Source organism: Gadus macrocephalus, chromosome 23, assembly GCF_031168955.1.
Source record: "Gadus macrocephalus chromosome 23, ASM3116895v1".
Classification (NCBI taxonomy): domain Eukaryota; kingdom Metazoa; phylum Chordata; class Actinopteri; order Gadiformes; family Gadidae; genus Gadus; species Gadus macrocephalus.
Window position 1 is genome coordinate 2,864,928 of NC_082404.1, and position 12,019 is coordinate 2,876,946.

Sequence of the window (12,019 nt, forward strand, 5' to 3'; positions counted from 1 at the left end):
AATCCGTGGACACATCACGGAAACACACCGATTTCCGTGATGTGGCCACGGAATTCGCTCCAATGCAAGTTAATGACGCTGATGTTCCGTGGCTCACACACGGATCCCCGTTTCAATGAGCGAGTCGACCACGGGGGCTTAACTCAAAACCCGGGGTGGTCTCACTGAAACACTTAAATTGTCCTTGTTGTGTCCACGGAAGTTGCTCCAATGCAAGTAAATGACAATGATATTCCGTGGCACACACACAGATTCCCGTTTCAATCTGTGTGTGTGCTCCCGTTTCAATCTGTGTGTGTGCCACATTTGACCACAGCGGGGGCTTAACTCAAAATCTGTGGTGGTCTGACGGAATCACTTCAATTGTCCGTGATGTGGCCACGGAATTTGCTCCAATGCAAGTAAATGACACTGTTATTCCGTGGCTCACACACGGATATCGGCGTGTTTCCGTGATGTGGCCACGGATTTCGAGTGAAGCGTCCGACCGTAGTAATTTCACGGATTCCTGTGAGACCATGTTGTTCCATATTGTTTTGTAATGCAAGCTGCATTCATTATTGCATTTTTCATAGAACGTATTTGTGACAAAAGCTTTTTCTCTAATAAAATATTAGAAAAGTTAATTCATCTGTTGATGTCTTTAATGATCATCACAAAAGTAGGAAGTGATTAGCAAACTCTGAGTAGCAAACTCAGATGTATATATATATTTTTGAAAATCACGCATGGAAATGTACATAAAAAAATTTGTTCGATAATCGTTTTAGAATCAAATCGTTTACCTCATATTCGGAATCGAATCGTGAGGTGCCAAGAGATTCCCACCCCTAATATATTCCGTTGCATCCACAAAATCTGAAGCATCGATCGATGAAAGATTGGTGCATGAGTTAGAGACAAATAGAAGAAACGACAAAGAAGAAAGGTGTCGCGAACGACTGCGTTACCAGAGAAAGAGCGTATATTTTTGCTTAATTTCACATATAACTAACACTTGGACAAATGTAGTTAATTTCTGTGTTTAACTGAGAAAAAAAGGGACGGGACCCTATAATGTTCAGCTGACTGTTGTCAGTAATAATAATAAAAAAAACATTTTCTATGCACGTGCAACTGTGAACGAATTTATTGCAATTTATTGTATGATGTGTGCTTTTAGGGTTAGCATAAGACCTATCTTTAAGCGTTCAACAAAAATGACTCTTAAAAGCAGTGCCAACATTTAATTATGTTTGAACCCAGTGGTTCTCAACCTTTTTTGAGCAAACGCCCACGGCACTCCCACGCCACTCCCACGTCTCCCGCCATGCCCCGTGAATTAATTAATGGCCCTGGAGCTGCGGGCACTGTGACTGACGGCCCGGGCAACGCGGGCACTGCAGCCCGGGAACCACGGGCACCGCGAAAACAGATTGCGCGCGGTGTTAGGCCTATATATTTTGTATTTGAAATGTAACAGTGTTTTCGTGGAGACCACGCTCAGAGAAGCTGGAACTGAACAACTGCAAGAGGAAGGATGAAAACGGGCTATGAAACAAAATTATTATTTTTTTTTTTTGTTTGATTGGGTTGTGTTGGTTATTGAACTGTGCAGGACCGAACCGCGCTTTATGACCACTGTTAAACTGAGCCTATTTATTTCAGGTAGCCTATTTTTGCAAGCAAAAAGATTTGAAAACCAAGAAAGTTTGAAATCCCCCCCGAAAAAAGAAAAAAAAATCACATTCCCAGCGCCCCCCTAGGTTGTGCGAACGCCCCCGTTGAGAAACCATGTTTTAACCATTCAGCGAACAAAAGGCAACAGGCTGATTATCATTTAGGGGGCCACTCAATGACCTGCAGAAGCATCATCAACACGCCCATTGAAGTTGTGTGAGAAATACAGACTTTATACTCCTCATAAGGTAATTTACATTTCCTACGGAGAAAATACTACTTCAGGGGTAGTATTATTCAGGAAATGTTGAGGTTACAAATGTCAGGATATGTTGTTCACACATACGGCCCATCAGGAGAATATCAGGACTTTAAAAGCAGCAGTAGCCTACAGTCACGCATATCATAGGCCTACACACAAAACACAAGAAAAATAAAACAACTAAAACAAGCAGCAGGGGAGAGGGGGGATATCAATATCTCAAAACATTTCGGGAGGCTCAAGGAGGAGAGTAATATTACATTTGAGCAACAAAGTGTAGTCTTGTGGTTGACTCATAATTCACCATACTGTGTTATTGACATGGTTTTGTTCTGTGTTATAGGGACGCTGTCTATTTAAAGGCCGCGTTACAGGGTTTATTTTCCAACGAATTTGTGCATTTGCTTGTTGGTAATAAAGATTTAAACTTTTATTTATTGTATTTAATGTTGTTAGGTATCACAAAACGGAATGTAATACGAAAAAGTAGGTACTATTTTAGCGATTTGCTATTGATTCTCATTTCCCCCAGAATGCATATTGCATGACGTTACGTTGGGGAGACACGGACCAAAGCCGCATTGAGACCCTTCAGAGACTAGCAAGAGAGTGTTAAGCAGATTATACAGATGCATGGATACATACTTAGATATTATCCATAGTTAGTATGCTACACGTGAACCTCCTAAGATGGCGCAATTTGATTGGTTCGCTATCGCGGGATATTGGGCAATATATCCCATGATTGACATCTCAAACTCGATGTAGTTTTCATCGCAAAATGTCCGCTAATCACAAATAAACCTTCGGTCTCTGGGGCTATTCCCCACTATTCACTTCGCCCTCGGCGAATAATTGTTGACTAATAGCCTAGATAGATAGATAGCCTAGTCAAGTCTTTATTAATACCAACAACACAAATCGTCGGGAATCAGCTCACACAGTAGGCCTATAGCCTGCAAGACCACACAGAACAAGGGAGACCTCAAGTCTGACTGGACATACACAAAATACATCACATTAAACTAGAAACATGCGTTGATAGATAGATAGACAGATAGAAAGGTAATTAAATATGTTCTATTATTTGCCTTGCGGAGCCCGCCAATCCTGTGCGCGTATGCAAATTAGCCATGTGCGCCTAACACAAGAAAGACGTAATGTTGAGATTGGAGTCATACTAAAAACGGATAGCAAGCGAAAGCCAAACCAGACTGTATCAATCACATACTTTGGATCCATTCTAACTCATGGTAAGAGGCTAGTCTTTAAACTTTGCAGTGACTGAATGTTGATGATAAAACGGATTGTTTTGCATACGATGAATGTGTGCGACTGTGCGCGTGTCCTTTTCGGCATCGGCAAACTGCATGGTTATGAAGGCCTTGTGGAGTTGGATAAGTTGGAGTGATTGTGCACGGGCGTTCCGCGTGCGAGAGTGAGAGAGAGAGAGAGCACACCCGCCGTGGTGATGTTTGGCTTGTTGTGGGCTGTCTGTCAGCATCCGCCGGGTTGGACGGTGTGCTTTGTGTATGTGTTCAATGTACATCTGTCTGGTCATATTTGCGCTTGCAGGCACTCATTTGCAAGTGCACTGATTGGTCCGATGGGCTAAGTTAGCCCATAGCTAGCATTATGCCTTCTATTTCTAGATCGTCTGACTAAGTTTACCGGTACTTCGCTGTCACTAGATGGTGCTATTCACTGACAGTAAATATAAATAAAAGTGTCGTTATTGTATTCACTGCTGTTCATTGACTAGCTCCAGCTGCTAAATGATAGCAAGAACTCTCCACTCATTCTCCTCTGACCATGCATTTAATTGGCTTTGACCGCCATCAGTTCTCGGCAATTCCTCATTCGCCCTCTCACGCCTGACGGGTTCGAAATTATACTGCTGTAGGCCATCATACATGTTATTTGTGGTTCTTGCCACTTCTTAGACGCCATAGTTCTATTAGTACTAGGCTGTGAGGCAGATTTGAGCACGGTTAGGTGCTAAAACGGCCACGGCCACGGCCAGATGGCCTAGTGTGAGTGCACCCTTAGATAATCGGTTATGAACAAGAACACTTTAGAAGAAACACTTTATTTAAATAAGAAACACTGAACCACACATCTAAAAATACACACACATGCATCTAAAAATACACACACGCACACCTAAAAATACAAACACACACACACACACACACTCTCTCAGCTTTTGAGAGAATGGTGGAGAATCACATCTTCTCCACCATTCCGCCAACTTTGCCTCGCTCTCCTCATGCCTCGCCTGCCCCCTGGCACTCTCCTCTTGGAAGGGGGCCTGGGGTGGTGGAAGAGGTGCCTGGGGTGGAGGAGCATGAGGGAGAGGTGGGGGGGGGGGCTGGTGGCAGTGGACTCAACGAAGTCCTGAAAGAAAACGAATAAGAAGGAAATAGGAATTATATGCCAGAACTGGTTGATATGGCCATATGTTATGTACAATATATAATAGCTATGTACACAATATAGTCCTGCCAAAAAATACATTGATTAACCATGTAGTATTACTAATATAATATAATATATTAGTATATATACTATTACTTAGAGAATATTACTAATATAATATAATATATTAGTATAAAGCTTATTTTTAACCTGGAGTCACTAGAACATGGAAGATCTGGATATCATACGACATGATATCCAGCCCGGTCGTATGCAGCCCGGTCTGCAGCCCGGCCGTCGCCCGGTCTGCAGCCCGGCCGTCACCCGGTCTGCAGCCCGGGCGACGGCCGGGCTGAAGAGCCCGTGATCGGGCTCTGCAGCCCGGCCGAATACCGGGGTCGTGCGGCCCTTGAAAGTCGGCCGCGGACTTTCGCGATCTTCCGCGAAAGTCGGCCACAGACTTCCGCGATCTTCCAAGAGTCCGCGGCCGGGCTTCGCAGAGTATGCAGAGTATAATTAATAAAATAATTACTAGTTAATTACAGAGAAAACACTTACATTTGTGTTTTTCCAATCCTGTCGCATCTTTTCGCCCTCCATCTTGTCTAGGATATTTCTTGATTTTCCGTTTTCTCGCAAGGTATTGTGGGAGCAAGTCAGAACTGAAGCGCTTTGAGGGTGCCCATCGAAAATCTCAATTTTGAGGGGATGTTAGCCCTCCCCCTACCCCTTAAGCTACCTTTAAACTGGTATTGGGACATGGCTCCACGGCGCGTGAACGCGCAACAGCGAGGGTTAGGGCTGAGATTTTGAAGCGAGCAAAGGATTGAGATTCAACCCAACTCTCCACTCATTCTCCTCTGACCATGCATTTAATTGGCTTTGACCGCCATCAGTTCTCGGCAATTCCTCATTCGCCCTCTCACGCCTGACGGGTTCGAAATTATACTGCTGTAGGCCATCATACATGTTATTTGTGGTTCTTGCCACTTCTTAGACGCCATAGTTCTATTAGTACTAGGCTGTTAGGCTACCTTCCACCCCAACGTGACGTAATCGCCAAATGGTGTTAGAAAACACCCGTTAATGCCAGAAACGACCAAAACTGAACGTGAACACTATTTTGGAGACATTTTATAAATGATGCACATATTTTGAGTGCTTTATGTACCCATTAATCAAAACTTCCGGTTAACCTGCACGTAGGCCTTTAAGATCACGTGACTTGTATGTTCATATGCCGGTCGGCGCAATGTTTGAATTTAATTTAATCTCATATGACAAAATTGACGACCTGCCGTTGCTTTTCGAGGTGAGAAATTGTCTCTTGATTTATTTTATCGCAATGTCTACAGTATAGACAGAATGTCTTACTTTTTGTCGACGGCGACGCCGTTAAAACAGACAGAAGGGGGAGGGGGGATATCAATATCGCAAGACAATGCGGGATGCGGGGTGGATCTTATGGCAAGCCGAGTGTGCCACAATTCGACTTCAATTAAACACGTTCTGAAACGCCAGCACGCGTTTTCCAGAACGCGTTCCGGCGTTTCAGCGCGTGCGCCCAGAACGCGTTCCGGCGTTTCAGCGCGCGCGCCCAGAACGCGTTCTGGCATTTCAGCGCGTGCGCCAAGAACGCGTTCCGGCATTTCTGCGCGCTCGCTCAGAACGCATATTAGCATATTAACAGCACGCGTGCTGTTAATATGCTAATGCGCTCCTCCCCTCAATTTTCTCAGCCAATAGATTTGAGCCGTTTTCACCTAATCATATGCTAGGGCAAACACACAGACAACATCAGTCGAGACCAGAGCTCTTCTTTCGCGAATCTTTTCTGTTGTGTCGTTCTTAAAGTCGAAAGATGTTAAGATGTTTCAAATTAGGTGGTTAAATTAGGTGGGTACCAATACCTACCAGTTGGTTACCAATAGTATCAGTTGTAGTTGTATCTATCTCCTCACCTCCCTATATTATATATATATATATATATATAGTTTTTTCTATCTGTCTCATTCCAACTGATGAAGTGAATTATACCTCGTCTTATAGGCTACTACCACGTACAGGCTAAAACCTGCAACTGCATGTTAATACTTCAGACGGACTTATTTACTTCTAATGGAATTTTAACTCTAACTTCTGAACTCTTTTATTGTACTCAGAAGACGAATAAGCTGACTCATGTAATGCTGTAATAAATAAATGTAATAAACGATACGCTATAAATAAAAGTATTTTTTAATTATGTTATCATAGTTGCCACGGCACTTACCATACACAATGTTCGGTCAAGTAGCTTAGATAGTGTATAGTCAAAGTGTATGTACTTGTAGTGTTCACCACCTCCACATTAACCACCTAATTTGAAACATCTTAACATCTTTCGACTTTAAGAACGACACAACAGAAAAGATTCGCGAAAGAAGAGCTCTGGTCTCGACTGATGTTGTCTGTGTGTTTGCCCTAGCATATGATTCGGTGAAAACGGCTCAAATCTATTGGCTGAGAAAATTGAGGGGAGGAGCGCATTAGCATATTAACAGCACGCGTGCTGTTAATATGCTAATATGCGTTCTGAGCGCGCGAGCAGAAATGCCGGAACGTATGGCAAGCCGAGTGTGCCACAATTCGACTTCAATTAAACGCGTTCTGAAACGCCTGCACGCGTGCCCAGAACGCGTTTTGGTTTTCCAGAACGCGTTCCGGCGTTTCAGCGCGCGCGCCCAGAACGCGTTCCGGCGTTTCTGCGCGCGCGCTCAGAACGCATATTAGCATATTAACGGCACGCGTGCTGTTAATATGCTAATGCGCTCCTCCCCTCAATTTTCTCAGCCAATAGATTTGAGCCGTTTTCACCTAATCATATGCTAGGGCAAACACACAGACAACATCAGTCGAGACCAGAGCTCTTCTTTCGCGAATCTTTTCTGTTGTGTCGTTCTTAAAGTCGAAAGATGTTAAGATGTTTCAAATTAGGTGGTTAATGTGGAGGTGGTGAACACTACAAGTACATACACTTTGACTATACACTATCTAAGCTACTTGACCGAACATTGTGTATGGTAAGTGCCGTGGCAACTATGATAACATAATTAAAAAATACTTTTATTCATAGCGTATCGTTTATTACATTTATTTATTACAGCATTACATGAGTCAGCTTATTCGTCTTCTGAGTACAATAAAAACAATAAAAGAGTTCAGAAGTTAGAGTTAAAATTCCATTAGAAGTAAATAAGTCCGTCTGAAGTATTAACATGCAGTTGCAGGTTTTAGCCTGTACGTGGTAGTAGCCTATAAGACGAGGTATAATTCACTTCATCAGTTGGAATGAGACAGATAGAAAAAACTATATATATATAATATAGGGAGGTGAGGAGATAGATACTACTACAACTGATACTATTGGTAACCAACTGGTAGGTATTGGTACCCAACAGACCAAGCCCTTTAGGAAGACTTCCATCCCGCTCCTGTCACATCACATAAATAGTTGGTGTATAGCCTATATAAATGTAGAAAATATTGCAGCCAAAATTGCCCCCAAAATATTCACAACATTTACCATTTAACCATCCCTTTTCACATTAAACTGGCCTCTACTCTTGATACATTTGTAACTCACCTACAAACTCACTCATAGCCTTTAATTTAGTGAAACGTTTTGGTCACCTTTTTCCTATTTCTTTTTCACAGTGTCTACACGTCAGGTCATGGTGAGGAATATATTAATCATATATTTATATTAGTTAGTTAGTATGTTATTACTATATTGTTATTAAGTGAACATCAGTCCATGTGTTACAAACAAACAGCAGAAATCAAATGCCGGGAGGAGGGAGAAGCCTGTCTGGGCAGGCTCTATACACTGCGGTCCCCGTCCAACCAGCACCTGCCGACAATCTCCTGATTAGGAGTGAGAGAAACACAGGCATACACACAGCAGGGGCCGGGTCAAAGACCCGCCTGGGTCATCACACCTGCAACTGAACACCTCCAAGAGAAATTGTGGTGGATTACAGGACTAAATGACATATGCTACCAGTCTCCATTGAGAGGGGACAATGTGGAGGGGGTCACCACGTACAAATGCCAACACAGATGCACTCTAGAAAGAGCAGAGCCGGCTGTACTTGCTAAGGAGGCTGTGGTCCTTCATATGATTAGGTGAAAACGGCTCAAATCTATTGGCTGAGAAAATTGAGGGGAGGAGCGCATTAGCATATTAACAGCACGCGTGCTGTTAATATGCTAATATGCGTTCTGAGCGCGCGCGCAGAAATGCCGGAACGCGTTCTTGGCGCGCGCGCTGAAATGCCAGAACGCGTTCTGGGCGCGCGCGCTGAAACGCCGGAACGCGTTCTGGGCGCGCGCGCTGAAACGCCGGAACGCGTTCTGGAAAACCAAAACGCGTTCTGGGCACGCGTGCTGGCGTTTCAGAACGCGTTTAATTGAAGTCGAATTGTGGCACACTCGGCTTGCCATAGGAACGCGTTCTTGGCGCGCGCGCTGAAATGCCAGAACGCGTTCTGGGCGCGCGCGCTGAAACGCCGGAACGCGTTCTGGGCGCGCGCGCTGAAACGCCGGAACGCGTTCTGGAAAACCAAAACGCGTTCTGGGCACGCGTGCTGGCGTTTCAGAACGCGTTTAATTGAAGTCGAATTGTGGCACACTCGGCTTGCCATACTGCGCTGCCTTTGTCTTGAAACTTCTGCGTCAGCGCGCGCGTTTGTGTTCGTGTTCGTGCTTGTGCGTGTATGTGTGTGTGTTTATGTGCGGTGTGTGTGTGTGTGTCTGTGTGCATGCGTGCGCTGTTACGTGTATGTGTGCGTTCGCTGTGTGTGTGTGTGTGTGTGTGTGTGTGTGTGTGTGTGTGTGTGAGAGCTGCAAGCAGCTTGGCGTGCATGTGTGTGCGTGCGTGTGTACAATGTGTGTGTATGCGGTGTGCTGCACTGACTTTGTTTTGAAACATCTGCGTCAGCGCACGCGTGCGTTTGTGCGCATGTGTCTTTATGCGGTATGTGCGTTCGTGCGGTGTGTGTGTGTGTGTGTGTGTGTGTGTGTGTGTGTGTGTGTGTGTGTGTGTGTGTGTGTGTGTGTGTGTGTGTTTGAGAGCTGCCGGCTGCTTGGCACATGTGCGCTGACCAACTTGAGGAACTGGTGCGACAGGCCTGCTATTATTGAGTAGTAAGAAGTAAGATATACTGCATAAAATGCTTTCAATATACTTTTATACAAACTCAAAATATTTCACAACGGTTGCTTATGAAGAAAAAAGGAGAAGCATATCAAGCATTTCCCAAAATGATGACGGACCTCATCACAAAACTATTTTACAGCTCTCAATGACACCAATAGCCTTTTCCCAAATATGTCATAAGTACAGTAGGCTCAACAGCATCATTGTTGTCAGTCAGGCCTGCATATAACGCACTTCACTCTGTGTCCACCAGAGAGCGCCATTGCATCACGTTAAAACAGTCGTCGGCTATAATGTATTTTATTCAGGTGGGTTTGTGCCATAAACGGGAGCAGGTTGTTGTGTTTAACTACTCCAGACACAATTGGTTACAACAGAGAGCCACTTGTTGTGTCACCACGTCTCTGTCAGAGTAATTAAACGCCAACCTACCCCGCTTTCCATTGGAGGGCGATACAAGAGGCTCTCTTTATGTTTTGTCAAGGAGAACTACAAAGCTATAATTATAACCATCGGAAGCTGTGGAGCTGCAACGTCTCCCTCGCCGATGTTCGCTTTTCACGAAAGCTTTAAAATGGACCGGCCTCCATGCTTCTATTCATCCGTGAACAGCAGAAGTAAGCAGATAACTCTATTTATACCATAAACAATGCCCATGGCAATTACCGGCTGTGTGTTACTGTGCCAAGAAGCACAAAGGAACAAATATGCAAACATTGTTATAATCAGAGATCTCTGGTGTGCTGTTGAATCTCTTCCTTGATCGCTAAAATGATGATTCAGCGGATTGTGCCTCCGGAGAGCCATCACACTCCCAAATTCTCCCCTCCTCTTTCCCTTTTAAACACAGAGATTTAAGCATGTTTATAATGCACGGGCCTAGTGCGCCAAGGCCCTGTTGTGGGGGTTTACACATGCAAACAAACAGCAACTAAAGAAATAAGTTGGGTGAACAAACACAGACCCGGCGCTAAGCCTATGACGCCCTAGGCGAGATTTACGAGCGGGGGGGAGCTTCAGCGAGCTTCAGTGATGGTTTCAATAACAATTCAATAGCTGTTGTCCCCCCGTTCCCCCCATTCTCCGTTCCATTTCGAAAAGTGTTTGGACAGCATGTTTTATTTCGCTTGTTTCATTAAAATTAATTAATTAAGGCCGCCACCAGGGGGCGCCCCCAACGCTTTTGTCGCCCCCAACGCATTTGCCGCCCTAGCGACCGCATAGTTCGCCTATCCCTAGCGCCGGCCCTGGGTGAACACATAACCGACAGCCATCTCAGATACGAGCCTAGTCCTTGCAGGGCTGTCCACACTTCTTGTGATTGGCTGGTTGCATTGCGTGGCTGACTTTGTTCGTTCGAATCGACGGTAAGAAAACATTTCTGAAATCAACTTCTGAATTACTCATTTCACTTATCATCCTCATCTTCAAACTGCTTATCCGGGGTCGGATTGCGGGGGCAGCAGCTCTAGCAGGGGCCCGCAGACTTCCCTTTCCCGGACCACATTGACCAGCTCTGACAGGGATCCCGAGGTGTTCCCAGGCCAGTGTTGCGATATTATCTCTCCACCTAGTCCTGGGTCTTCCCCGAGGTCCCCACCCCATTGGACGTGCCTGGAACACCTCCCTAGGGAGGCGCCCAGTCGGCATCCTTACCAGATGAACCACCTCAACTGACTCCTTTCCAGGCAGAGAAGCAGCGGCTCTAATCCGAGTTCCTCGCGGACGGCTGAGCTTCTCACCCTATACCTAAGGGTGACGCCAGCCACCCTACTGAGAAAACCCATTTCGGGCTGCTTGTACCCACGATCATTTCACTCAATAACTATTAAATCATTCATGTTTACATTATTGTAATAAAACACGGAATGTCCAGACACAGGTAAGTTGTTACTTCTGACTTTATCCAGGAGCTCTCCGGTTCATGTTCACAGCATACCGGATCAAGACTCACGTGCAAGCCCCTCCCACTGCCGTAACACCCACTAGAGTAAACATCAACAGCTACGTTACGACAGCCGTAAAGCAGAGTACCGTAAACACTCTAATACTCTGACATCTCCCCTTTTTAGTTCTACTTTCCTCAATAAAGTAAACAGATAAACATTCTGTAAAGAACAATGGTATTCTGTAGCAATAAGCAGGACCACATTAAACATCCTGTGAAATGTAAACAATGTCATTCTTCATTAAATATCAATAAACGACATTCAACCCTTGGTCTATCTTCTGTAGTACTTATATTCAATAAACCTTTAGATTATCAAACGATTATCAAATTACTTTTCACTATAAGATAACAGTTTGCATTCCTGAACTCTTTTGATATTAAAACACATCAGTTTATAACATTCTATGGAACTCTTTTCCTTTTTATGTGGCTTTACCACCTGGAACTCTTTTATGTGGTTTAAAGGTTACCACACCTGGAACTCTTTTCCCTCCTTCCCCCCCAAAGGCCATGAGTGCGAGGACATGTT